At 39.0% G+C, this 27745-nt stretch overlaps 1 long non-coding RNA gene across 1 annotated transcript in view; it reads right to left on the bottom strand.

Annotated features, from left to right (window-relative positions):
• Window positions 1-571: 571 nt before the first annotated feature.
• The window catches only part of LOC308513203, a 122261-nt gene continuing 95087 nt past the window's right edge, over window positions 572-27745 (bottom strand). The window contains exons 2-3 of the long non-coding RNA XR_013995516.1: window positions 1034-1100; window positions 572-629 (exon numbers count right to left, since the gene is read on the bottom strand). This is a non-coding gene — a long non-coding RNA (uncharacterized lncRNA). The remainder of the gene's footprint in view (window positions 630-1033; window positions 1101-27745) is intronic.

Below are 27745 nucleotides of genomic sequence, written 5' to 3'. Positions count from 1 at the left end.
ATCTTTGGCAAGCTGATGATTTAGATTGGAAGGAAACCAAAATGAAATATATGAAATAATGTAACAACTTTCTATGATACTTCACTCTCCCTTTGGCAGCCATTGCCTCCCATACACCTGTGGGCTCGGCAGGACTCAACACACAGTTTACAAGCAGTCAGTGCAGATTATCTAGGTGTTGTAGTACTGTTCACTCTGGGATTCTTCTCGCAGTGATCATCTAGAGCTCCAGTACTATGTACTTTGAACTCTGGGTTGATTCTGACTCAACTGAAAGGTCAGTTGGTTTGAACTACAAACTCCCTGTCATCTGTTTTGTACTCCTGATTTTCAGAACACTTGCTTGCTTTCTAGCACTTTTGAGATCTTTAACTTTCAAAGTAGTGCTCTCCAGTCCTTATCACCTCCTTTTTCTCTTTTTCACATTCCATGGCAACCAAGCCTGTATGGACACTCCCCCAACACACACACACACACACACACACACACACACACACACACACGCCTGTATAGTATAGTAAAAACAAGGCTGGAAGACACAAAAATCAATTCTTTTTATATTGTGCTAGAAATTGAATTCAGTGAATTTGAAAGGCGGTATCCATTTCTTTCTTTTGCTCACTCCTTCCCTGTGGATTTAGAAGAAATGCTGTAGTAAATTATTTTTCTAAACATTATTTTTTTCTATTCATGACATTCACATGCTAAAGTAAAAATCCTGCACTTAATTCTTCTTTCTCTATAAATATTTCCAAACTTTATGACTTTCTTACATGATTATGTTGACTATTTCCACCTACTCACCATCCCTTTTCATCATAATCTTTGGGATACATCCTTTCTTGTTGCTGGTTTCTTTAGAAAACCCATGTTAGCATTGGACTCATTTAAATGCTCTTGCTCTTTTTCTCCTGGCCATTCTGCTATTTCTTATTCTCTGTTCAGTTCTATTCCTACTCCCCCTTAACTATTCCTCTGACCTTTGCTAAACCACGAAGTAATCAGATAGTGGCAGGTAAGAGATCACACCTACCCGATCTGGGGCAGGCCTTAGAGGAGTGTGGCAGGCCATGTGACAAGGAAACTCCTCACCTCTTTTCCTGTATAAACACAAAAGAGAAAGACCAGAATCCTGTTCAGGAGATAAAGACTCTGCCACAGAAAAAAAGCCCATTGAAACTATTTAAAGCCAGTGTGTGATCCAAAGGATTAGGGAGGGAGGGAGGGAGGGAGGGAGGGGAGAGAGAGAGAGAGACAGAGAGAGAGAGAGAGAGAGAGAGAGAGAGAGAGAGAGAGAGAGAAAGAAGAAGAAGAAGAAGAAGAAGAAGAAGGAGGAGGAGGAGGAGGAGGAGGAGGAGGAGGAGGAGGAGGGGGAGGAGGAGGAGGAGGAGGAGGAGGAGGAGGAGGAGGAGGAGGGAGAAAGAGGGAGAGGGAGAGGGAGAGGGAAAGGGAGGGAGAGAGAGGGAAGGAGAACAAATGCCAGCAATTCTGTTAATGGAGTATGGACCACAGTGCCATTTTTCATTCGATCATGATGTTCATTTAAATTGATGGAGTAAAACTTATCTGCTGTTGCCTATGAGTATTCCTCCTATATTTGTAGTATTCTTGTATATTCTGCTTTGTGATTTTTTTCTCCTGTTCTTTATTTATGGATGTCTATGAAAGTCAGTCATGGTAGACTCTATACTCACTACTTTGTCACTTAACTACATTTTTGTAGAATTTATTTTTACAGAGTAACAATTTAAAATACAGTGAAATGTACAAATATGAAATATATAGTTTAATATTTTGCTACATTTTGTATGGTTCTCTTATATACACACATCAAACTATAGAAAACTCTCATGTCCCTTTTGAGAAACTATTACCCCAAAGATTAATTTTGCCAATTTAAAAAACTTATAGATTTATAGCTTTTAAGAGATATTGATGGACAATAAGTGGAATATTACAAAGTGTACAATTTGATAATTTTGATATATAAATCTGCAAAAACATCAATCAAGATGATAAACATTCTATCACTCTCATTTCCTCATGCCTCTTTATAATACCTCCTTCCCATGCTTCCTTGCGTTCCAACCCCTCAGCAACCACTGATTGCATTTTACTACATTTTATATAAATGGAATCATAAATATGTAAATTTTTAGCCTTGCTTAATTTATTCAGCATAATTATTTTGTGATCTACCTATGATAGAGCACATATCAATATTTCACTTTTGTTTTACTGCTGAATATAGTTCTAGTATATGGATATACCACAATTTGTTAAATTCGTTGATAGATATATGAGTTGTTTCTAGTTTTGGGCTATTAAAAATAAAGTTGCAGTGAGCATGGTATATGCTTTTCATTTTTTTAGGACCATTATCAAGCAAATGGTTTAATCAGATGATATATTTATGTTTAATTTTTTAAAGAAAACTAAAGGCCCGGTGCATGGATTCATGCACTGGTGGGGTCCCTTGGCCTGGCTCTTGGGGATGGGGCTGAAACTGGCTCTCCAACATCCCCCAAGGGGTCCCGGATTGCAAGAGGGTGGTTCTCGGGTGACACACCCTGGAATCAGGCTCCTTCCTCTCTTCTCCCAATAGTATGTCACTTTCTGTATCTGTCTTGCTTCTTTCACCTCACTTTACTCTAAGTTTGGCAGTAACTAACGACTTTGGGCATTTACCTGCAAAATGCAATTAATTAGCAAACCGGATTTACTTAGCCTGGAATCTAGTTGGCCTCGGGCAGGACCCTGTTCAATGTCAGGCTCCTGCCCAGGCCCTTCCACCCAGGTGGAGTCCTGTGGTGGTGGGAACCTCCTTCTTCCCACCTGAGCTGCTCCTTCGCCTCTTTCCCTCCCCGGAAGTTGCCCACTGGTGCTACTGTCTGCCTGGAAGGAGGGAAGCTGCGGCTGGTTTCTCAGCTGAGAGTGGTAGCGGGAAAATTCACTGCCTCCACTGGAAATCAATATTAAGTGGATGAGCTGGCGGGGGTGCCAGACATTGGGCCTGCAGTCAGTAGGTCCTGCATATCTCATCATTTAGCTTATCATTACGAAAATGTTTCTGTAATGGCCAGACCCACGACCTTTGCAATGGGCTAGAGGCCCGGCAGGGAGCCAGACCTGAAGTGGGGAGCCAATGGGCTAGAGGCCCAGTGCATGGATTTGTGCACTGGTGGGGTCCCTCGACCTGGCCTGCGGGATTGGGCCAAAACCAGCTCTCCAACATCTCGGGAGGGGTCCCGGATTGCAAGAGGGTGGTTCTCGGGTGATACACCCTGAAATCGGGCTTCCTCCTCTCTGGTTCTGGGTGTGTCACTCAAAAATCACAGCTGCCAAGTCACCACAGCACAGCAGCTCCTGCATGGAGCGTCTGCCCCCTGGTGGTCAGTGCACATCATAGCTACCGGTCGGACGGTTGAATGGTCGCTCAGCTTTTATATATATAGATGCCAAACTGTTTTCCAAAGTGGTTGTGCCATTCCATTTCTACTAACATTATATGAATATTTCAGTTTCTCCACAGCCTTAACACTTAGCATGGTCAGTCTTTTTAATTTTAGTCATTCTAATAGGAGTGACATAATGTCTCATTCTGGTTTTATTTATTTTTATTTTTTTGATTTTTTCATAAGAATAATATTATAGTCATGTGCTTATTTGTCATTCATATATCTTCTTTAGTTAAGTGTCTATTCAAATACTTTGCTATTTTCTTATTGAATTGTTTGTTTTCTTATTGAGTGTTGAGAGTTTTTTAAATTTATTCTGGGTACAAGTACTTCATCAGATATATATATATATATATATATATATATATATATATATATATATCTCCGATATATGGTCTATAAATATTTTCTTCCAGTCTGTGTCTTGTCTTTTATTCTCTTAAAAGTGTCTGTTGAAAGCAGAAACTTTTATGAATTGTGCTTTTGGTGTCATATCTAAGAAATACTTACCTAATCCAAGATCACATAGTTTATTCTGTTTCCTTCTAGAAGTTTTATAGTTTTCAGCTTTACATTTATGTCTATTATTTCTTTTGAGTTAATTTTAATATAGTTTGAGGTATAGATCCAAGTTTTGTTGTTTGTTTTATTTGCATATGGACCTTGAATCATTCTTGCACTAATTGTTGAAAGACTAGTTTTACTCCTTTGGAACTTTATATAAATGGATCATGAAAGATGTTTTTATTTAATCTGTTTTGTTTTTTTTTTGCTTAAAATTGATATCTTTAAAATTAATTGATTTTTGTTTTGTGTACCAGTACTTTATTTTATTCTCTTTCTGTGTAGTATTTCACTGTATGAGCATATTACCATCTATTCATTCCTTCTTTTGATGATAAACATTTCCATTCCATTATTGACTAACAGTTGGTTATTTCATATTCCTTCTTTTTGTGAATAATGTTGTTATGAACATTCTTATCTTCAGTGATATAAGCAATAATTTCAGTTGGGTGTAGTCCTAGGAGTGGAATTTCTGGGTCATCAGTATGAAAATATTCAAGTTTAGTAGATACTGCCAAAAAGTTTTTAACGTGATTATATCTATTTAGTCTTTTACCAGCAATGCATGAGAGCTTAAATTACCAATACTTGACAGTGTCAGTCCTTCTTAATTTTAGCAATGTTAGAGGGCATGAGATGGCATGTGATTTTGGTTTAATTTGAATTTTTCCAAGGAAAAACAGTGACAAGCGCATTGCATACTATGTATATAGGCAACTTGGGCATCCTGTTTTTTTGAGTTGGCTATTTAAGTCTTTATCCATTTAAAAAAATTGGTTTGCAGTTTATTTTTATTTGTAGATGTTCTTTATAGGTATTGGGTATAATTTTTTGTTGGATATAAAGAAGTTCTTAATTTGAAAACTTAATTTTAGAGAAACTAAGATGGCAGCATAGATAAACACCAGGAAATTGCTGCCTCCCACAACAACTTCAAAAATACAATGAAAAGACAAAATGGACATCATCCAGAACTACAGGAAGGCTGGCTGAGTGTAAATTCTACAACTAGAAGAAAAGAGAAAAGCACACTGAGACTCAGAGGAGCTGCAGAAGTAAAGTGCAAAGGTACAGAGGCTCGAGCGCGTGCGGAAAGGGGCTGGTACCTGAGGACACAGCTGTCTTTTTGAATCAGGAGGGAGTCACAAGCTCCAGACTGCTCTGAACTCCAGTTCTGGGAAGTCTCTGGGGACCCAGGACTCATACAGGGAGAAACTGGACTGTCTGGCAGCAGGCAGAACTCTGAACTTGCGGGTGGCTTTCCCTCAGAGGTGCTTGCAGCAATTATCGGGACACTGAGACGCGTGGCCACTTAGGGCAGGGCTGAGGACCAGCCATAGCTGCTTGCTCCGCCCTTTGATTCCCTGAGACCCTGCCCCACCCAGGCTGTGGCAAAGGCTTTTGCATATGAATGGCCGGGCCCTTTGCAACCTGATAATTACCTAACAAACTACAGCTGGGCCAGACAGACCCAGAACTTCCAAGAGAAGGCCCAAGGCCCCACAGCAGCTTGCATTGCTTCACAGCTGGGCCTCATCATGGCACCTCCAAACTCCAAAAAAGGAAGGGGAATCTGCAGTTCTCTTCATAGCTCCTGCTGGGTAACCTCAGGCAGAGGCTAAATTAGCACCTCCTTAGATCTAAGAGCCAGTGTACCCAGTTGTCAAAGGGGGACCATCTGGATTACAACTCCTCAGAACCATAAGGGACACACTCAGGGTGCAGACTCAGTGAGCACCAAAGCCCCACTGAAGCAAGTCTTTCCCCATAAGGGTGTCTTCAGCACATAAGTTCTCCCACTGCAGACACAGCTGATTCTCACTGCCAGTTGGCCTCGAGGTCAATTTCTCCCAGTGATCCTACAACAATCAAGGCATAACTACAATAAGGCTGTGCACAAAGCCCACAAGGGGGTGCACCAAGAGTGTCCACCTCAGGTAATTGGGGAGGCTGAGCCATTGGGCCCTATAGGACACCTAGCACACAAAACCACTCTACCAACACAGGGAAGCATAAAAAATGTGGAGACAAAGAAACAGGTCACAAATGACAGAAATGGAGGAAAGCAAACGACTGGATATAGAGTTCAAAACCACGTTTATAAGGTTTTTCAAGAATTTTATGGAAACCGCTGATAGATTTAGTGAGACCCTGGAGGATATGAAAAAAGACCAACTAGAAATTAAGCATACACTGACTGAAATAATGAATAATATACAGAGATCCAACAGCAGACAAGAGGATACCAAGAATCAAGTCAAAGATTTGAAATACGAAGAAACAAAAAGTACCCAACCAAAAAAGAAAAAAGAAAAAAGATTCCAAAAATATGAAGATAGTGTAAGGAGCCTCTGGGACAACTTCAAGTGTACCAAAATCAGAATTATAGGGGTACCAGAAGAAGAGAGAGGGCAAGATATTGAAAACCTATTTGAAGAAATAATGACAGAAAACTTCCCCTACCTGGTGAAAGAAATAGACTTACAAGTCCAGGAAGCGCAGAGAACTCCAAACAAAAGGAATCCGAAGAGGACCACACCAAGACACATCATCATTAAAATGCCAAGAGCAAAAGACAAAGAGAGAATCTTAAAAGCAGCAAGAGAAAGAAACTCAGTTACCTACAAGGGAGTACCCATACGACTGTCAGCTGATTTCTCAACAGAAACCATGCAGGCCAGAAGGGAGTGGCAAGAAATATTCAAAGTGATGAATGCCAAGAACCTACAACCAAGATTACTTTATCCAGCAAAGCTATCATTCAGAATAGAAGGTCAGATAAAGAGCTTCACAGATAAGAAAAAGCTAAAGGAGTTCATCACCACCAAACCAGTATTATATGAAATGCTGAAAGGTATTCTTTAAGAAGAGGAAGAAGAAAAAGGAACTCTTACCATTTGCCACAGCATGGGTGGAACTGGAGAGTGGATAAATACCACATGATCTCACTCATTTGTGGAATATAATGAACAACATAAACTGATGAACAAGGACTGATCCAGAGACGGAGAGGCATTGATTGGACTGTCGGGCCTTGGAGGGAAGGTAGGGGAGGGTGGGGGTAAGGGGGAAAGATCAACCAAAGGACTTATATGCAAGCATATAGGCCTAACCAATGGACACGGACAACGGGGGGTGAGGGCATGAGCCGGGGGGGGGTGGGGGGTAGGGGGCAACGTGGGGATAAGGACACATATGTAATATCTTAATCAATTAAAAATATGTTTTTAAAAAAAGAAAATTTAATTTTAGAACAAATATTTTTAATTTTTCGTATTAGGCTTGTGCTCTAATGTTCCATTTAAAAAATCTTAAAAATAATTTCATAAAGATTATCTCTTATGTCTTCTTTTAGAACCTTTTGTTTTTCCTTTGAAATTAGATCTGTAATGCATATTGAATTAATTTTTGTGTGTGATTTGAAAGAAAGTAGCTTATTTTTTTAAATGCAGATATCCAGTTAATGCAACACCACTTATTAAAAAGAGTATCCTTTCCCCCACTGAATTACAGTGGTACCTTTGCCATATATCAGTTGATTGTACATGTTAAGGTCTGTTCCCAGACCTTCTAGTCTATTCCATTGTTCCAGTTTTGTACATGTTCTAAGTACTTTCAATGTATAAAAGTTTTGAGATCTGGCAGGGCAATGTTTGTTTTCCTTGCTTAAAATTGCTGTGATTTTCTAGGTACTTTTTATTTCTATGTAATTGTCGAACCATTTTAGCAGTTTTTGCAAAAAACCACTGGGTTTTGATTATAGTTACATTAAACATACAAATCAATATGTGAATAATTGTCATATCCAAAACATTGAATCCCCCAATCTACGAATATGGTATATTTCTACATTTTTAGTTCTCTATCTCAGCATTGTTCTATAGTTTTCAGTACAAAGGTCTTGAATATTGATTACTATATTTACTCTCAGGTATTTGATGCATTTTATTGCAATGATAAATAATCTTGCTATTTTAATTTTTATTTTCCAGTTTTGCTAGAGGCATAAAGGCATACATTAATATGACATTTAATAAAGTAACTTTGCTAAATTGACTTACTAATTTTAAAATTTTGTATGTAGAATCTTCTGCTGTAATGTACATGCAGAGTCATCTGTGAATGATGACAGTTCTCTTTTTTCTTTCTAATCTTTAAGTTTTTATTTATTTTATTTTCACAGAATAGAAATTTATACAATGTTGGCTAAAAATTATGATAGTAAACTCCTCTTTATTTTTTCTATTATTTCTTTTATTTTATTCCACTACCTGTTATATTTTATTTAAGCTATAATCTCTAGATTATTCTTTGTCCTGACTTGTTATTTAAGTAAAATCCCCTGCTCCAGGCATTATCCCAGTTTTCTTCCCTGAGCTCACATAGTCATTTGGGCTGTGGGCATCTCCTTTTGGCTTATAATGAATAATGTTGATTTTATATTCTATACTTCTGATTAGAAGCTGCTTATAAGCAGCTAAGTAACTATTTCTTACGCTAGACAATAGTTTCTGGAGTTCATGACTATTATCTCTTTATTCCTGGTATCAAGTACAGTGCCTGGCTCATAAGAGGATTTGACAAATGTTCACTGAATAAAATGTAATCCTCCATCCGCGACCTTTCACCATTCTTCCATGTCTATTTATTAACTATATGTTTTCCCTTAGCTGTACTTCTGGTTGGTGGGGCACTTATGCCTTGAATTCAATAAAATAAACATTCTCTCTCCTTCTGTGTTCCTCTCCCAATGACTCAACTGTCCAGTTAATTCTCTGGGACTTTCATCTGGTAGTTAATTTTTACTACTTCCTTTTTAAAAATCTCATTTGGCTTCATATATCAAGTCAGTTTTCATATGCTATTAATTCTTTCTTACTTAGTTTCTTTGGATTTGAGCCTTCTTTTCTATTTCAAAAGTCATTATCCTAGTCCAGAATTTTTTTAAATATATTTTTATTGATTTAAGAGAGGAAGGAAGAGGTAGAGAGAAATAGAAACATCAATGATGAGAGAGAATCATTGATTGGCTGCCTCCTGCATGCTCCCTACTGGGGATTGAGCCCACAACCCGGACATGTGCCCTTGACTGGAATCAAACCTGGAACCCTTCAGTCTGGAGGTTGATGCTCTATCCATTGAGCAAAACCAGCTAGGGCCTGAGTTTTCTTTAACTTCATTTGTTGACTATGTTAACTAAATGTTGGTTGTATTATTTGTTTCTAATACCTCTGTTCTTCAGCCTACTCATCACACAGCTAAAAATATTATCTTCCTTAGACATGACTTTAATTATGCATTTCCCCAGGAAGCCAGGTGAAGCCCATTTATGTATGTTAATGGCATCCAAACCCTCATTTATTACATACCATGTCATACAAACCCCACTTATCTCTAACAGAGTCATCCACTCCATCTCCCAAAATCCAGTCTCTTCACCATGCCCACTTCTTTGTTATTGCTTTATGGTCCCTCAGAATGGCCTCTTCCTCTCTTGCATGAAGCTATGCCTATACCTTTCTCTAAGACCTGGCTCCAGATTTATCTCTTTCAAAAATATTTCAATCAATTATATCATCTCAAATGAAATGTTCTCCTCATTTTACATCCTTCTAGTAAATATTACTCTAAAGACCAATTGTCAAGGAAGCACAATTTGGTGGTTCAGAAATAATATTTCAGATAAAAGGCTTTATGTTAACATGTGCTTTTTACCCTGAGTACAAATATTTTCCTAATAAAGAGTGGGTGGGTTTGAGCTGTCTTGTGAGGACTGCAACAATTGTGGCATTCAGATGTGTGAAAGATGTGTTGTGCATAAGCAAGATAAAGTACTCTTGTTCTTTGGAATGATAAACAGAGACTCACTTACTGTTTTCAGACCTTAGCTGGAATATAGTAATAAACCATGGCACATGGACTCAGCTAAAAAGTTGTGTGATATATGATTTATCAGGATTATGGGATTTGTGAGAACTGGAAGGGTCTAGGTCAGTGATGGCGAACCTATGACACGCATGTCAGAGGTGACACGCAAACTCATTTTTTTGGTTGATTTTTCTTTGTTAAATGGCATTTAAATATATAAAATAAATACCAAAAGTATAAATCTTTGTTTTACTATGGTTGCAAATATCAAAAACTTTCTATATGTGACATGGCACCAGAGTTAAGTTAGGGTTTTTCAAAATGCTGACACGCCGAGCTCAAAAGGCTCGCCATCACTGCTCTAGGTGTTCTCTAACCCAGTTTCTTTAGTTCATAACTGAGAGAAATAGGACAATTATGACTTAAGATCTCACACCTAATTAGTAGCATAATTGTGATTATAAGTTAGGTCTCCTAATGTGAAGTCCAGTATTATTGTTTTTTAATATTACATGAGGTCATCTGTGTTGCTTTTAAACTGCCATGTAGGGGTCCAGCTGCATGTAAGCGCCCAGAGTTCAGGAACCATGCCTTCGTTTTCCTTTGCTTTTCTCACTGGAGCAGGTCTCAGTTTTAGCGTTGATTAGGTATCCTTTGTCCCTAGTATACTTTCTATCTGGAAGACCCTTAACAATGCCTCGAGAATCGAGTAAAGAGATTTTCTCCCCTAAATCACTTTTGGGGCATTTATTTTAATATAAGTTTCAAGACTTTTGAATGATCAAGGACTCATCAAATTTGTCTGAGCTGAGTTAAGGATTTTCTAAACAAGATCACCTACTACTTTATTTCCCAATCTCTATCAGGATCTGGTGAGAACTGAAAAAAAAAATGATTGGAGAAGCTCAAGCTCCTCATATGCTACCCATTACCTCTGATACACACAGCATCTTGTTTATTCTCAGTTACTGATCTTGGACAAGCCATAGCTTCATGTGTTTTCACAGGGATGTCGCTTCCATAACTTCTTCCCAGTGGGAACTGAGCCAGATGTTGGGCCTAGGATGGTTCCTCTATTTGGGCATTGAAAGAAGAACGAGGACATTAAACTCTTGACCTCCAGTAGGAGCCAACAAGTCGCAGATACAGATTTCAATCAAGGAGCCACCATTTTCCTCAAAATGTAGGCAGGCTGTTGCTCGGCTCCTGAGGTGAGAATCTCGCTCAGTTACTAGCCAGAGGGCACATTATTCATTTTTAATTTTTTATCTTTAGACCAGAGTTCCCCAGCCCAGGAGAATGTCAAATAAAGCCAGCTATTTATGAGAGAGAAAACTCTTGCTTATTTACATAATGAGGCCCAAGAAAACAGCCTAAGACCTGACAGCAGTTAAAAGTATGATCCACTGAATGGTTTGGGGCAAGCCTTTAACTTCAATGTGAAGTCTTATGATATCCATTTGAACTGAGAAAGAAAGCATGTTTTTATGCAGTGGTGTTCTTAAAATGTTATGCGTAAGCTCCCAAAGTTCATTCGTCATGGGAGTTTCAACACTGTTAATTTGTTTTAAGCAACTTCTATTATATCACCGAAGTCCTCCTATTACATAACAGCAGCACTTGAGTCATCTGTTTATTTAGTTACTTCATTCAATTATGGGTACTATAACTTTCAAACTTTATGGTCTTTCCCCATCTCTCTCTCTTACTTAAAGAAAATCGACAAAACAGGAATTGTTCCCATGGTTTTCCTCGGCAAGGAAGGTCCCATCTGAGCAACATTATTCCAGCCACTGCAGTTCAGTTTTTCTCCTTAGCAAAAGCACAGAAGTGGTCTCCCCCCCCCCCCCCCCTTGACTGTGCATATTCCTGATGGAGCTTAAAAACTTCCATAAATCAATAAAGTAATTGCTACATAATGACCTATTGTTAGTGTTCGTGCCCAGAATGATGTCACAAGGGGGTAATGGAGCTACTGAATCAAAAAATGGCAGCTGTTTCCAATTTATTTGAGAGTCAGTTGGACAGAAAATTAAATAAACACATAGACAAGAAGGACAAGGGCAAGTCCTTGTATTATTCTTATGATAGTTTTAATTCAATTGCAGAAGTCAGCAGGCAGCTGATACAGAGTCCCAGAGTTTCATTAATTGCCTGTCTCGCATGTCAGTGATACAGCACATGTTCACTTCATCATTTTCAGCTTTTGTTATTTGCATTTTAAAATACACACACCAGTGAAGCATGGCTCAAACTTTTCTTGCACGTGTGTGGTTTTTGTGGTTAGTACAGCACTCCAACTCTCAGAAATGTGTGATTGGGAGGAGTGGCTTTATCCTCTACCTGCAAAGATGGTGTCTCTTGCCTCCCTCAGGGCAGGCAGCTGAGAATTAAAAATTATTCTCTCCTGCCCAGGGGAAGGCCTACAGCTTGTATGTGTTGAGGAGCCTGAAGAAAAAAGTTGTCACCTGGTTTGCAGGGCTTCTCTCCACTGTGATGGGGAGCTTTGATGTGCCCTTTTGATGTTTCTGCCTTGAGGAGGCTACAGAGGATTATCAAAAGTAGCCTTAACAGTCCAGGTTGGAGGGGGTGGGCGGCAGCACCGGTTGGACTTCACACCCCTGAAGTCAACACTTTCACTGAGGTGGGTTGCTGAGTGCAGATGAGATTTCCAAGGTTCTGCAAGCCTAGCAGGCATCGGCAGAGCTTTACTTTTTGGAAGGTCCTTCCGGCAGAACTCTATTGTCTAGTAATTGAGTGATTTGCTACCTGGTATAAAATCATGGGATCTAATTGTAACTAGAAAATGACTTCAATTTACCATACAAAAGGACTGCAGTTTTCATCTGTTTTGTTGATTTTCTTTCAACCATACAGCTCAATTTTTAAAAGGTTCTCTGGTGACAAAAGGACCATTGGAAGTTAACCCCCTTTCATTTTAGGAATGGGAAAACAGGTCTGGGGTGCCAGTTAGAGATTCTTAGTACAGGCTGACGCTGACGCTGACGTAGGTTAAACTGTAACTACTGAAGAAGAAAGGGATTTTCTAGAAGGATATCCTGGGGCTACCAGAGGCTTGGTAACAGAAAATAAAGGTGTCCCAGAGGGCCAAGAAGCAGGAACAGGAAGGAGCAATCTGGGAGTGAATGGAGAGTTGAGAGACTATAAGCCAGTAATTAAGTACGTACAGTATTTTAAATGGTGATAAGTATCATGAAGAACAATGAAGTGAGGAAAGGAGATAGGAAGGCTCAGTATTGGGAGTCTTCTTTTGATATAAGGGTCAAAAAAGGCCTCCCTGATAAAATGTTAACAGCAGACACTAGAATGGAAAAAAATGTGCCAAGAAGGTAGATAACAGGGGGAAGAGAGAGAGTAATCCAGGACAAGGGAATAGTAAGGGCAAAGTTCTTGCTCCATGATGGACTTTCTGTGTTCAGTGAGAAGACCAGGATGGCTGTAGAGGAACAAGAAAGTAGGGTAGTTTGACATGGGGCCAGAAAGTTGGGTGGGGTGGAAAGGAGCAGACCATATAGGGATGTGTAGGCCATTTAAGAGGTTTGGATTTTACTTTAATTGCATCAATGGTTCCCAGGAATGAGTAGAGAATATGGCATGCATGACCAAATGCTGATGCTGGGAGGTGGCAAGACTGAGTTATGAGTTAGGCAAAACAGCCTGCAGTGATTGAAATGCATGCCTCAACAAAAAGCACAAATGATTACATATTATGAGACCTTTGAGAATACTCATGGCTGCTCAGAATCATGGATGGAAAATCTCCACATGCAAGGATCTTCTGCATTTCAGATTTTTACTTCTGGGGTATTCCACTGGAAAGTTATGCTCCAGAAGAGCTGTTAGCCTTCACATATGTCAGATTCCTAAAAGCCAATTGCACATCTTGAAAACTCACCTTCATGATAGTTCTTTTGAAAGGAATTAATAACTTTCACCAGCACTAAATAGTCAGGCTCCTGGAAGTAGGTAGATCTTGTGCCTCTTTAGAGTCACTTTGAATGGTCTTCAGGAGAAAAATTTAAGTTCTACAGATATAAAACCAATTAAAAACATGTTGAATTTAAGTTCAAAGTTTTAATCTTATTTCTTTTTAAATGCCTTCAAATCGTAGTGAAAAAAACTTCTAAAACAAAACAATGAATAAGTCATGTGTATTAGTAATTGCAGAGGGAAAGGATCACTTCGCTCCATTCTTAGAGGTTGGGGAATAAACCTTCTTAGTTGGGCAGATATACTATAAGGAGATGGTAACTGTGGTAAAGAAACATTCAAATAAAGAGTTGGTGCCTTGGGAAGCAAAAGAATGATTTCCTTTTTCTTTCCTTCTATCTTGTTCATGAAGAGCTGAGTGCCTCCTCACAGAGATGGTGGGGAAGGCATGGCCACTATTGCCACAGAGAGAAAGCCAGACAAGTAAACACACACTTTCTCCTTGATCAGTTCTGAAGCTCTAAGGGACCAGATTATTGCTAGGGAGGCATCTGCTTTTTGAGAGTTGAGGACAAGCTGCTGAGAGCTTTCTGACATTAAGTTAATTCTATATAATAAAAGAGAAACATGCAAATTAACCATCACTTGGTCACTCTGCCACTCTGCCACACCCACCAGCCAATCAGAGCGACTATGCAAATTAACCCAACAAAGATGGTGGTTTATTTGCATACACAGGTGCAGAGCAAAGACTGAAGATGACTGAAGATGGTGGCGGTCACGGAGCTGGAGCAAGCAGGAGGCTTGGGTTTCTCCTGGCGATGGAGGAAGCCAAGCTTCCCGCCAGCCCTGGGCTCTGCTCAAAGAGGGACTGGGGGCCTGGGTCTCGGGTGGCGGAGGAAAACTGGTGCCTGGCAGCCAGGGGAAGGAAGGCCTATTGCGTGAATCTTCGTGTAACAGGCCACTAGTATTGTAATAATAACTTACTCAGATAGATAGCCTCTTAGGCAAGTGAGTGAGAGGGTCCCTTTTTTTTTCTAATCTTTATTGTTCAGCTAATTACAGTTGTTCCTCCCCCCCCCCATAGCTCCCCTCCACCTGGTTACCACCCCACACCCTTTTCTTTACCCCCCCGCAACTGTCCTCATCCATAGGTATATGATTTTTGTCCAGTCCCTTCCCACACCCCCCACACCCCCTTCCCCCCGAGAATTGTCAGTCCACTCCCTTTCTATGCCCCTGATTCTATTCTATTCACCAGTTTATTTCTGTTCATCAGATTTTTTATTCACTTGATTTTTAGATTCACTTGTTGATAAATATGTATTTGTTGTCACTTTGTTGTTCATAATTTTTATCTTTAACTTTTTCTTCTTCTTCCTCTTCTTAAAGAATACCCTTCAGCATTTCATATAATACTGGTTTGGAGGTGATGAACTCTAGCTTATTCTTATCTGTGAAGCTCTTTATCTGACCTTCAATTCTAAATGATAGCTTTGCTGAGTAATTTTGGTTGTAGGTTCTTGGTATTCATCACTTTGAACATTTCTTGCCAATCCCTTCTGGCCTGCATAGTTTCTGTTGAGAAATCAGCTAACAGTCATATGGGTACTCCCTTGTAGGTAACTAACTGTTTTCCTCTTGCTGCTTTTAATATTCTCTCTTTGTGTTTTGTCCTTGGTATTTTAATTTTGATGTGTCTTGGTGTGGTCCTCTTTGGATTCCTTTTGTTTGGAGTTCTCTGTGCTTCCTGGACTTGTAAGTCTATTTCTTTCACCAGGTAGGGGAAGTTTTCTGTCATTATTTCTTCAAATAGGTTTTCAATATCTTGCTCTCTCTCTTCTTCTGGCACCCCAATAATTCTGATGTTGGTACGCTTGAAGCTGTCCCAGAGGCTCCTTATGCTATCTTCGTATTTTTGGATTCTTTTTTTCATTTTGTTTTTCCAGTTGGGTGTTTTTTACTTCTTCGTGTTTCAAATCTTTGACTTGATTCTTGGGATCCTCTAGTTTGCTGTTGGATCTCTGTATATTTTTCTTTATTTCAGTCAGTGTATGCTTAATTTCTAATTGGTCCTTTTTCATATTCTTGAAGGTCTCACTATATTTCTCTGAGGTTTCTAGAAAATTCTTGAGTAACCTTATAACTGTGATTTTGAACTCTATATCCAGTAGTTTGCTTTCCTCCATTTCTGTCATTTGTGACCTGTTTCTTTGTCTCCGCATTTTGGCTGCTTCCCTGTGTTGATAGAGTGTCTTTCTGTGCTAGGTGTCCTATAGGGCCCAGTGGCTCAGCCTCCCAAATTACCTGAGGTGGATACTCTTGGTGGGCTGTGTGCACAGTCTTGTTATAGTTTAGCCTTGATTGCTGTTGGTATCACTGGGAGGAATTGACACAATTGGCTGTGAGGACCAGTTGTGTCTACAGTGGGAGAACTTCTGAGCTGGAGACACCCTTATGGGGCAGGACTTGCTTCAGTGGGGTTTTGGTACTCACTGAGTCTGTCCCCTGAGTGAGTCTCTTATGGATGTGAAGAGTTGTAATCTGGATGGTCTCACTCTGACCACTGGGTACACTGGCTCTTGGATCTCCAAGGATGTGCAAAGTCAGCTATTGCCTGAGGCCACCCAGCAGGAGCTACAGAGAGGTCTTCAGATTCTTTCTCTTTGTTTGGGGTTTGGAGGTGCCTAGATGAGGCACACCTGTGAAGCAATGCAGGCTGCTGATGAGCCTTAGGCCTTCTTTTGGAAGCTCTGGGGTTCTCTGACCCAGCTGCAGTTTGACAGGTTTTTAGGGGGAGAAAGGCCAGGCCATTTGTATGCAAAAGCCTCTGCGCACAGCTTGGGTGGGGTTGTAAATTGGGTGGGGTGGGGTCTCAGGGAATCACCAGGGTGAAACAAACAGCAATGGCTGCCAGTTGGCCCTGCCCTGGAGAGGTCCCCGGGTTTCTGTGTCCCACGGCACTGTGTAGGAGCAATGACCACTGCAAGCACCTCTGCAAGGAAGCCTCCCTCACGTTCTGGCCGGAGGCCAGACAGTCCAATTTCTCTCCATATGAGTCTGGGTCCGCAGATTCTCACCTGTAACTGGAGTTCAGAGCAGTCGGGAGCTTGTACCTCCCTCCTGATTGAAAAAGACAACAGCATAGCCAGCTGCCAGCCCCTTTCATGCGCTCCTCCATACCTCCACACTTCCATACCTCTGCACCTCCTACCGGACTCAATGCGCTTTTCTCTTTCCTTCTGGTTGTAGAATTTCCACTCAGCCAGCCTTCCTGTGGTCCTGGATGGTACTCATTTTGTCTTTTAGTTGTAGTTTTAATGTGGTTGTCCACGGCAGCAAGTTCAGGTGTTTACCTATGCCGTCATCTTGGTTGTCTCTGAGGGAAAACCAAGAAGGTCCCTTTTAATTTAGTTTTTTCTTCATACATTTGTCTTTACTTTGCTTTAGTTGTCATAAGTGTGAATTATGCTTGCTTTAAAACATAATTTAATTACCTTAATTTGGAATAGTGGTTTAAAGATGTGTATTTTAGAATAAAATATATGGGGGTTCAAGTTTATGCTTGCCCATTATAACAGTTATAATCTTAGTAATTTAACCTCTCTTAGTTTTAGGCACTTTATCTTCGAAGCAAATAATGTAGTGGTGCCTACATAATTTTAAATCTTGACCATCATTATTACTATTAAGAATAATAATAAAAGCGTAATGTGCTAATTAGGCTGGACATCTTTCCAGATGACCTTCTGGACAAAGCCAGGGCTCCAAGGGATGCCCGGGTCCTGGGTGCCAGAGGGAAGCCCATGCCGGTAGCCAGGGGAAGGAAGGCCTACTCTTGCACAAATTTTGTGCATCGGGCCTCTAGTTAAGAATAATTTGGATAGGTATGGATTTCAATGACTGTGATACTGCAATGGTGAATCTACATCTTTGGTGGCTGATCATAAAACCTGCTGAGACAGTTATTAAGAGATGAACTTCTTCCTTAAATGGTGAAATGGACATGTTGTGGACATAGACAATCACTGTGAGGATCTATAATGTACAATATAGGGGAGGGCTTTCTCAGTAGGAATATTGCCTGGGAGTTCTGAGGGAGCTTCCCAGTCCTCCATCATTCACACCCTGGATGTTTCCCCTGGGTCAGTCTTGGCTGGGGGTTTGGGTGTGGAATGGTGATAGTAGCAATTCCGTAACTGTGGACACATGGAAAAGATTGATAAATTCTTACTGACCATTTATTTGTCAAAATGGCCTATAATCTTGAGCCTTCTATGTTATAGCCATCTGGTTTCCTTATTAACTAAAACAGATCCCCAAATGCCTCTCATTTTGTGATTTCTCACTCTATAAAAAATGGAATTTTGAAACATTATTTGTAAGAAAATATTATTTTATTTTATATTTTCCATATTTTATTCACCCAATAGAAACAAAACACATATGCAAAAGGACTTATGCCTTTTCTTTCATACCAAGGCCTTTTGAAGGTAAAGTTTTAATTATTCTACTCCAGTTACAATATACATATCACAATGTATTTTGCAGCGTATTTTTGGATATAGTTTTAGCAACTGCCTCCATTAGTGATTTCAATTACACATCAATGAAATCACATAGGATGTCTTTATTATAGTGTATTTTTTAAAGAAAAAGCTAGACTGATGAAATAGCAAGAAATAGAAAATAATAGAGGATGTAAAGTTGCATATAATTACCAAGATTTCTCTTGATATTACCACTAAAATAAATTTTCTCTCTAATTTTCCCCCAGTGCATAAAATATTTATACAGGAGGGAGTGTGTTTTTATTTGTTTTTTTGTTTTCAGTATTCCACCAATATAGCATCAAAACATAAGATGAATTGCTTTGGTGATTTTAAAAAAAAACTAACGTTGGCATCTAAGTAACCCTGTTGTCTTTCCACCTGAACTCCTCTTTTAAAGCTGCTTTGTTTTGTGTGAGATTTGCTCCTAAGTCAGGTTTTATGAATCAAGAAAACTCTATATGGTCTTGCTAAAACAGCATGTGCTGCTTTCTTTTTACATTGCCATTCTCTGAGACACATGCACACACTTATGGGTGTAAGCATGCCCTATTAGCTTTTTATACTTAATAGGGCCCTTGGCATTTTTGAGTCTTAGACTAATTTGTTTTATTCTGCCTTCCTTCTGTTGTAGTCAGGAAAGCGAGTTGCCTTAAAGTTAAGTGCCCTGAGATCATTCTGCATGAAGGGCAAGTCCTATCATCTGATTGATTGGATACTCTCCTCCCTGATCTGTTCTCTTAGCCGCTGGAATTTAAAGAGGAATGGGACTCAATTTGCCAGATGCAAGATATTTTGATTTTGCCTTTACCTTTCCCAGCTCATTAAGCTTATAGATCTTAAACGTTTTGTACAAATATTTAAAATCATGGAGGAACTAATTCATTCATCAAGAGAGTCTTGTCAAGGTAGTCTGTTGTATGTTTTGCATAGCATTATCACATAACCAAACATTAAAATTCTATCTAAATTAATCCTTACCTCAACATTCTTACATCAGTGCTAAAGAAAGATGGTGCTACAGTATTAATTTTCTTGGAACTTGAGATATGATTAGATTGTGCTTTTCTAAACAGATGTGAATGGAGGTCACATTTTGATGACAAGAATCAATAGTATTTAGTAATCTCCCTACCCATCAGATGTTATTTAGAAACCCTACTTCAGTTCTGTACATCATATTTTAGTGGCTTTAAAGAGCTAATTTAGTGCCTAACTTAAGGAAAAGTCATGATTCAATCACCCAAATAAATTACCAATAGAGTTGAAACAGTACTGGATGTGCCCACATTTCTGTCAATGTTAAGCTCATTGAATGTGCTTGGTAAAAAATTCATATTCTAATGGATTATAACATGTGAATACCATTGTGTATATATTAAGGTTTTATTATTTAAAGCATTTATGATTCATTGTTTTATATATTTATAACATATTTTAATATTATAATTCAGATCATGTAAATGTAAGTTTGTAATAATGTGTAACAATTATTATTACTGGGATTAATTATTATTTACTAAAATTCAGTTTATTCTAAGCAAAGGTAGATTTTTCCAACTGTACATAATTTTATTATATTTATGAAGAAATATGCTGTATTAGCCTTAATAATAGTTTGCTTTTAAATCCATAACTAAACACTGAAAATGTAATTTTCTCACCAAGGCCATTTTTACAATTTGAAAGTAATATATGTGTATGGTTTGGCTAAGACAATCCCAATCGAAGCTTAGTAATTCATCTTTGAAAGTACTTGAGTTTCTGTCATTAATACTCTTTTATAAAAACCACCACTGACTTTCATCACTCTTTGCTTTGCCCTCATTTTCTATATTTTTGGCTGTGAGGTTTTACATTCTGTTTTCTTCTTTCCCTCCTTTTATTCTAGCCAGCGATAATTTTGTCTGGCCCAGTTCTTCAAGTAAAAGATAGGATTATACATCAATTACAACAACTAACTCATTTCTTTCTTATCTTCCTAAAGCATAAATTAGGTATTTCATGTAAACATGGCACTCTATTAGATATTGTAAAAAAACAACAACATTTAAATGAAGAAATTATTGATTTTGCGGACTTTTAGTATAAACATTACCCTTCCTTTCCAGCATTTTTTCAGAACATATACCTCTCAAACAACCTACTCGGCATTAAAACAAGGTAGGACCCTTCTTCATTATCTCCACTCCTCTCTAAACAGATTGTCTTTATAAAGAGTAAAGAAACACAGGAATAAAGACATATCTGCTTCTGAATCTTTTTTTTAAAAATCCTCACCAGAGGATATTTTTTCATCGATTTTTAGAGAGAGTGGAAGAGAGAGGGAAAGACAGAGATAAATAGCAATGTGACATTGATTGGTTGCACAAGCCCTGGCCAGGGAGTGGGCTGCAACCAAGGTACCAGCCCTTGACTAGAATTGAACCTGGGACCCTTCAGTTCGCAGGTCTGCGCTCTATCCACTGAGCCAAATCAGCTAGGGCTCTAACTTCTGAATCTTTACCATTTCTTTAAGGACCACCAATATGACATATTGCTGTTCTTTGTTACAAAAGAGTTAAGCTTTCTTATATTCAGGTTTAGAGTATCTCTCACCTGTTCAGGCTGATACTCGTTTTCCAGACTAGGTTTGTTATTTCTGGGCTACAGAGAGGGAATCAGAAATAAATCCAGTGAAATTTTGTGAATGTTGATAGAGTCTGACTAATTATAGAGATTAGGTTTCCCAGAATACCAGTTTCTCAGTGTACCTAGGATCTGGACTCAACATAGCAGGTCCAGAAATGTACACTTATTCGAATACACAGAGATTACAGGACTCTGAGGGGCTTAGCACATAAATTAACTTTACAAAGTTACTATTAAACCAAGATAAAAATGTCTAGATTTGTTTAACCTTCTAGGTATTATAGAATAACTAGAGGCCCGGTGCACAAAATTCATGCACTGGGGGCGGGGGGGAGGGTCCCCCTAGCCTGGCCTGTGCCCTGTCACAGTGCAGGAGCCACGTGATCAATCACCCCAAAGAGGTAGGCCCTGCCCACCCATCTGGGGCTCCTCAATGGATTGCCCAAAGAGGTAGGCAGGACCCCCAGGACTCCCAGGCCGGTCTTGCTGCATTGAGCCGGGGGACCCCCAGGCAGGCCTCGCTGTGTGGAGCCAGGGGACTTCCAGGCAGGCCTTGCCTCGTGGAGCGAGTGAACCCACCTCCTCCCGGCTCCACGCATGGAGCCGGGAGGAGGCAAGGCTCCCAAGCAGGCTCTGTCCCACGCATGCAGTGTCAAGCCCAGCCCTGCCCACCTGCGAACGCCTGCTGTGCGCGCAGCCATCTTGTGCTGACCACTTAGGCTTTTATTAGTAAGGATTATATATTTTTTAAAGCATGAGTTTAAATCTCAACAGACAAAGATAAGGCTCTTGCCAAGAAAACTTTGAAACTCCTAACTACTCTGATTTTGTTGTTCTTCTCCATAAAATGTATATATATGTATATACATATACATATATATATTTAATACTGTCTCATTATAGGGTTCTATGAGGGTAATATTTCCTATACTTAAATATTATATATTATATTAACATATGATATGTAAATATATGCTCTCTGCATGAAGAACATATATTTCATATATCTGATTCATTTAATATAATACAATTTAATATATGTATACATATAATTACAGGTGTTTAAATAATAAATTAAAAATATTTGCTAAGTTTTTATACTCTCTATCAGATTCTACTCCAGGAAATAGAGATACAACTATGTACAAGACAGATATAGGGAATGAGATGGAAAGGAAACAATTGAATAAATAAAGAAGATGACTTTAGATTTTGATAAATATTACACAGACAACAAAGCATGGTGATGTGATAAGAGAAACTGCTGTGGGAGGAGGTCTCCTTCAGGTTAGATGATCAGGAAATGCCTTTTGGAGGAAGTGGCATTGGAGATGAGACCTAAATAATAGATAAGTTGGACAGATGAGCATCTGGGGACAGATTGCCACAGGGAGAGTGCAAGTGCAAAATCCAGAAATCAGGCCTGAGCTGGGTGTGTCTGAAAACAGGAAAGACCAGTGTGACTGGAGTCTAGTGAGTGAGCGGGAACATAATGCTTTCAATACCTAGGATTCAAATTCTCGAGTTTTCATTCTGACTGTAATCAGAAGTAAATGAAGAATTAAATAGGGAAGAGATGTTGTCTGTTAAAGATCTCAGGTGAGAATTGAAGGGAAGTAGAGATCAATTATGAGGCTGATTCACTAATCCAGGTGACTTGGAGCAGGGAGTTAAGTTGAGGGAAGTGGACATATTAAGGATGTGCTTTGGAATTAGATTAACAGACTATCCCTGTGTGAGACAAGAAGAGAAATCGAGGATATGCTTTAGATTATGACTTGATCACCTAGACAAGTGAAAATTCCATTCGCTGAGATGGAGCAGGTGGGGGCATGAAATACTTGCTATCAGTCATATTCACTCTGATATACATATTACCCATCTAAGTAAAAATGATAAAGAGATAGATATACAAATATTTAATTCAGTATTAAAGTTATATTAATTGTCATCTGAATCTAGATGGTATTTCAAACCATGGGTCTTTTTTTTTTTTTTTTTTTTTTTTTTTTTTTTATTGCTTTAAGTATTACAAAGGGTATTACATATGTGTCCATTTTATCACCCCGCCCTAGACAGTCCCCTAGCCTCCCCTATCCCCCAGTGTCTTATGTCCATTGGTTATGCTTATATGCATGCATACAAGTCCTTTAGTTGATCTCTTACCCCCCTACCTCCTGCCCCCCAACCCTCCCCGGCCTTCCCGCTGCAGTTTGACAATCTGTTTGAGGCAGCTCTGCCTCTGTATCTATTATTGTTCAAAAGTTTATAATGGTCTCTATTATCCATGAATGAGTGAGATCATGTGGTATTTTTCCTTCATTGACTGGCTTATTTCACTTAGCATAATGCTCTCCAGTTCCATCCATGACGTTGCAAATGGTAAGAGTTCCTTTCTTTTTACAGCAGCATAGTATTCCATCGTGTAGATGTACCACAGTTTTCTAATCCATTCATCTACTGATGGGCACTTAGGCTGTTTCCAGATCTTAGCTATGGTGAATTGTGCTGCTATGAACATAGGGGTGCATATATCCTTTCTGATTCGTGTTTCTGGTTTCTTGGGATATAATCCTAGAAGTGGGATCACAGGGTCAAATGGGAGTTCCATTTTCAGTTTTTTAAGGAAACTCCATACTGTCTTCCATAGTGGCTGCACCAGTCTGCATTCCCACCAGCAGTGCACAAGTGATCCTTTTTCTCCACATCCTCTCCAGCACTTGTCGTTTGTTGATTTGTTGATGATAGCCAGTCTGACAGGTGTGAGATGATACCTCATTGTTGTTTTGATTTGCATCTCTCGGATGATTAGTGACTTTGAGCATGTTTTCATATGTCTCTTGGCTTTCTGAATGTCCTCTTTTGAAAGGTGTCTATTTAGGTCCTTTGCCCACTTTTTGATTGGATTGTTTATCTTCCTTTTGTTGAGTTGTATGAGTTCCCTATAAATTTTGGAGATTAGGCCCTTATCAGATATGACATTGGCAAATATGTTTTCCCACACAGTGGGTTTTCTTGTTGTTTTGTTGATGGTTTCTTTTGCTGTGCAGAAGCTTTTTATTTTGATGAAGTCCCATTTGTTTATTTTCTCTTTAGTTTCAAGTGCCCTAGGAGCTGTGTCAGTGAAGAAATTGCTTCGGCATATGTCTGAGATTTTGTTGCCTTTGGATTCTTCTAGAATTTTTATGGTTTCCTGTCGTACATTTAAGTCCTTTATCCATTTTGAGTTTATTTTTGTGTATGGTGTAAGTTGGTGGTCTAGTTTCATTTTCTTGCATATATCTGTCCAATTTTCCCAACACCATTTATTGAAGAGACTATCTTGGCTCCATTGTATGTTCTTGCCTCCTTTGTCAAATATTAATTGAGCATATTGGTTCGGGCCGATTTCTGGGCTCTCTATTCTATTCCATTGATCTATATGCCTATTCTTGTGCCAGTACCAGGCAGTTTTGAGAACAGTGGCTTTGTAATACAACTTGATATCTGGTATTGAGATCCCACCTACTTTGTTCTTTTTCAGGATTGCTGCAGCTATTCGGGGTCTTTTTTTATTCCAGATGAATTTTTGGAGAGTTCGTTCTAGATCTCTGAAGTATGCCGTTGGTATTTTAATGGGAAGTGCGTTGAATTTATAGATTGCTTTGGGTAGTATGGACATTTTAATGATGTTGATTCTACCAATCCAGGAACACGGTATGTTCTTCCATCTGTTTATGTCTTCCTCTATATCTTTTTTCAACGTCCTGTAGTTTTCTGAGTAGAGGTCTTTTACCTCTTTAGTTAAGTTGATTCCTAGGTAGCTTAATTTTTTTGGTGCAATGGTAAACGGGATTGCTTTTATAATCTCTCTTTCTGAAAGTTCACTACTGGTGTATAGAAATGCCTCAGATTTCTTGGGGTTAATTTTGTATCCTGCTACATTGCCAAATTCATGTATTAAGTCTAGTAGCTTTTGGATGGAGTCTCTGGGGTTTTGTATGTATAATATCATGTCGTCTGCAAATAAGGACAGTTTTACTTCCTCTTTTCCAATTTGGATGCCTTTTATTTCTTCTTCTTGCCGAATTGCAATGGCTAACACTTCCAGTACTATGTTGAACAGGAGTGGTGAGAGGGGGCATCCCTGTCTTGTTCCTGTTCTTAGGGGAAATGGTGTTAGTTTTTGCCCATTGAGTATGATGTTGGCTGTGGGCCTGTCATATATGGCTTTTATTATGTTGAGGTATGATCCTTCTACTCCCACCTTGCTGAGAGTTTTTATCAAAAATGGGTGTTGAATTTTGTCAAATGCTTTTTCTGCATCAATTGATATGACCATGTGGTTTTTTTCTTTCAGTTTGTTTATGTGATGTATCACGTTGATTGATTTGCGGATATTGTACCATCCTTGCATCCCTGGGATAAATCCTACTTGGTCATGGTGTATGATCTTTCTGATGTACTGCTGGATCCGATTTGCTAAGATTTTGTTGAGGATTTTGGCATCTATGTTCATGAGGGATATTGGCCTGTAGTTCTCTTTCATTGTGTTGTCTTTACCTGGTTTTGGTATTAGGGTGATGCTGGCTTCATAGAATGAGCTTGGAAGTGTTCCTTCCTCTTGAATTTTTTGTAGTAGTCTGAGGAGGATAGGTTTTAGTTCTTCCTTGAATGTTTGGTAAAACTCCCCTGTGAAGCCGTCTGGTCCTGGGCTTTTGTTTGATGGAAGCTTTTTGATGACTGCTTCAATTTCTTCCATAGTTATTGGCCTGTTGAGATTTTTAGATTCTTCCTGATTGAGTTTTGGAATGTTGTATTTTTCTAGGAATTTGTCCATTTCCTCCAGGTTGTCTAGTTTGTTGGAGTAGAGCTGTCCATAGTAGTTTTTAATGATCATTTGTATTTCTGTGGGGTCTGTTGTTATTTCGCCTCTATCGTTTCTGATTTTGTTTATTTGGGTCCTCTCTCTTTGCTTCTTGGTGAGTCTGGCTAGAGGTTTGTCAATCTTGTTTATCCTTTCAAAGAACCAGCTCTTGGTTTCATTGATTTTCTGTATTGTTTTTTTGGTCTCTATGTCATTTATTTCTGCTCTAATCTTTATTATTTCCTTCCTTCTGCTCACTCTGGGGTTTTCTTGTTGCTCTCTTTCTAATTCTTTGAGTTGTAGAGTTAGATGATTTACTACCATGTTTTCTTGTTTTTTGAGATAGGCCTGTAGAGCTATAAACTTCCCTCTCAAGACTGCTTTCATTGTGTCCCATAGGTTTTGGATTGTTGTGTTTTCATTGTCATTAGTTTCCAGGATGTTTTTAATTTCTTCTTTGATCTCATTGGTAACCCAATCAATATTTAATAGCATGCTATTCAGCTTCCAGGTGTTTGAGTATTTTTGGTTGTTTTTATTGTAGTTTATTTCTAATATTATGCCATCGTGGTCTGTGAAGATGCTTTTTATGATTTCAATCTTCTTGAATTTGGGGATACTTTGCTTGTGACCCAATATATGGTCTATTTTTGAATATGTCTTATGAGCATTTGAGTAGAATGTATATTCCCTGGCTTTGGGGTGGAGTGTTCTGAAGATGTCTATTAAGTCCATCTGATCTAGTGAGTCATTTAGGATTGCTGTATCTTTGCTGATTGTTTGTCTAGAGGGCTTATCCAGTGCTGTCAGTGGTGTATTAAAGTCCCCTACTATGATTGTATTGTTGTCGATCTCTCCTTTGATATCTTCCAGGAGTTTTTTTATGAATTTGGGTGCTCCTGCATTGGGTGCATATATGTTTACCAGAGTTATATCTTCTTGTTGTATTGATCCCTTTAGTATTATGAAATGGCCTTCCTTATCTCTTGTTATGGCCTTCACTTTGAGGTCTATTTTGTCCGATATAAGTATTGCTACCCCAGCTTTCTTTTCCTTTCCATTTGCCTGAAAGATATTTTTCCATCCTTTCACTTTCAGTCTGTGTGAGTCCCTTCTAATGAGGTGGGTTTCTTGTAGACAGCAGATGTATGGGTCATGTTTTTTTATCCATTCAGCCACTCGATGTCTTTTGTTTGGAGCATTTAGTCCGTTTACGTTTAAAGTTATTATTGAAAGGTACTTGTTTGTAGCCATTTCTGTTTTTGTGTGTGTGGCTGTTTTCTTTCTGAGCTTTTTATTATTTTTATACCAGTCCCTTTAGCATTCCTTGCATTGCTGGCTTGGTGGTGATAAACTCCCTTAGCCTTTTTTTGTCTGTGAAGCTTCTTATTTCCCCTTCAAGTTTGAATGATAGCCTTGCTGGATAGAGTATTCTTGGATTCAGTCCTTTGCTTTGCATCACTTTGTAAATTTCTGTCCATTCTTTTCTGGCCTGATGTGTTTCTGTTGAGAAATCATTTGACAATCTAATGGGCGATCCCTTGTATGTAACTTTCCGTCTCTCTCTTGCAGCCTGTAAGATTCTCTCTTTGTCCTGAACATTTGCCATGGTAATTATGATGTGTCTTGGTGTGGGTCTTTTCGGGTTCACCTTGTTTGGGACTCTCTGGGCTTGTGTGACTTTTTTCTTCCCCACCTCAGGGAAGTTTTCTGATATTATTTCTTCTAATAGGTTTTCTAATCCTTGTTCATCCTTCTGTTGTTCTGGTACCCCTATTATTCGTATGTTGTTTCGTTTCATGTTGTCCCAAAGCTCCCTTAGGCTCTCCTCCTGTGTTTTAATTTTTTTCTCCAATTGCAGTACATTTTGGGTG

The sequence above is a fragment of the Myotis nattereri genome (assembly GCF_964212035.1).
Source record: "Myotis nattereri genome assembly, chromosome: 2".
NCBI lineage: Eukaryota > Metazoa > Chordata > Mammalia > Chiroptera > Vespertilionidae > Myotis > Myotis nattereri.
The sequence above is the reverse complement of the archived record's forward strand: the minus strand, read 5'-3'. Positions and strand labels throughout refer to the sequence as shown.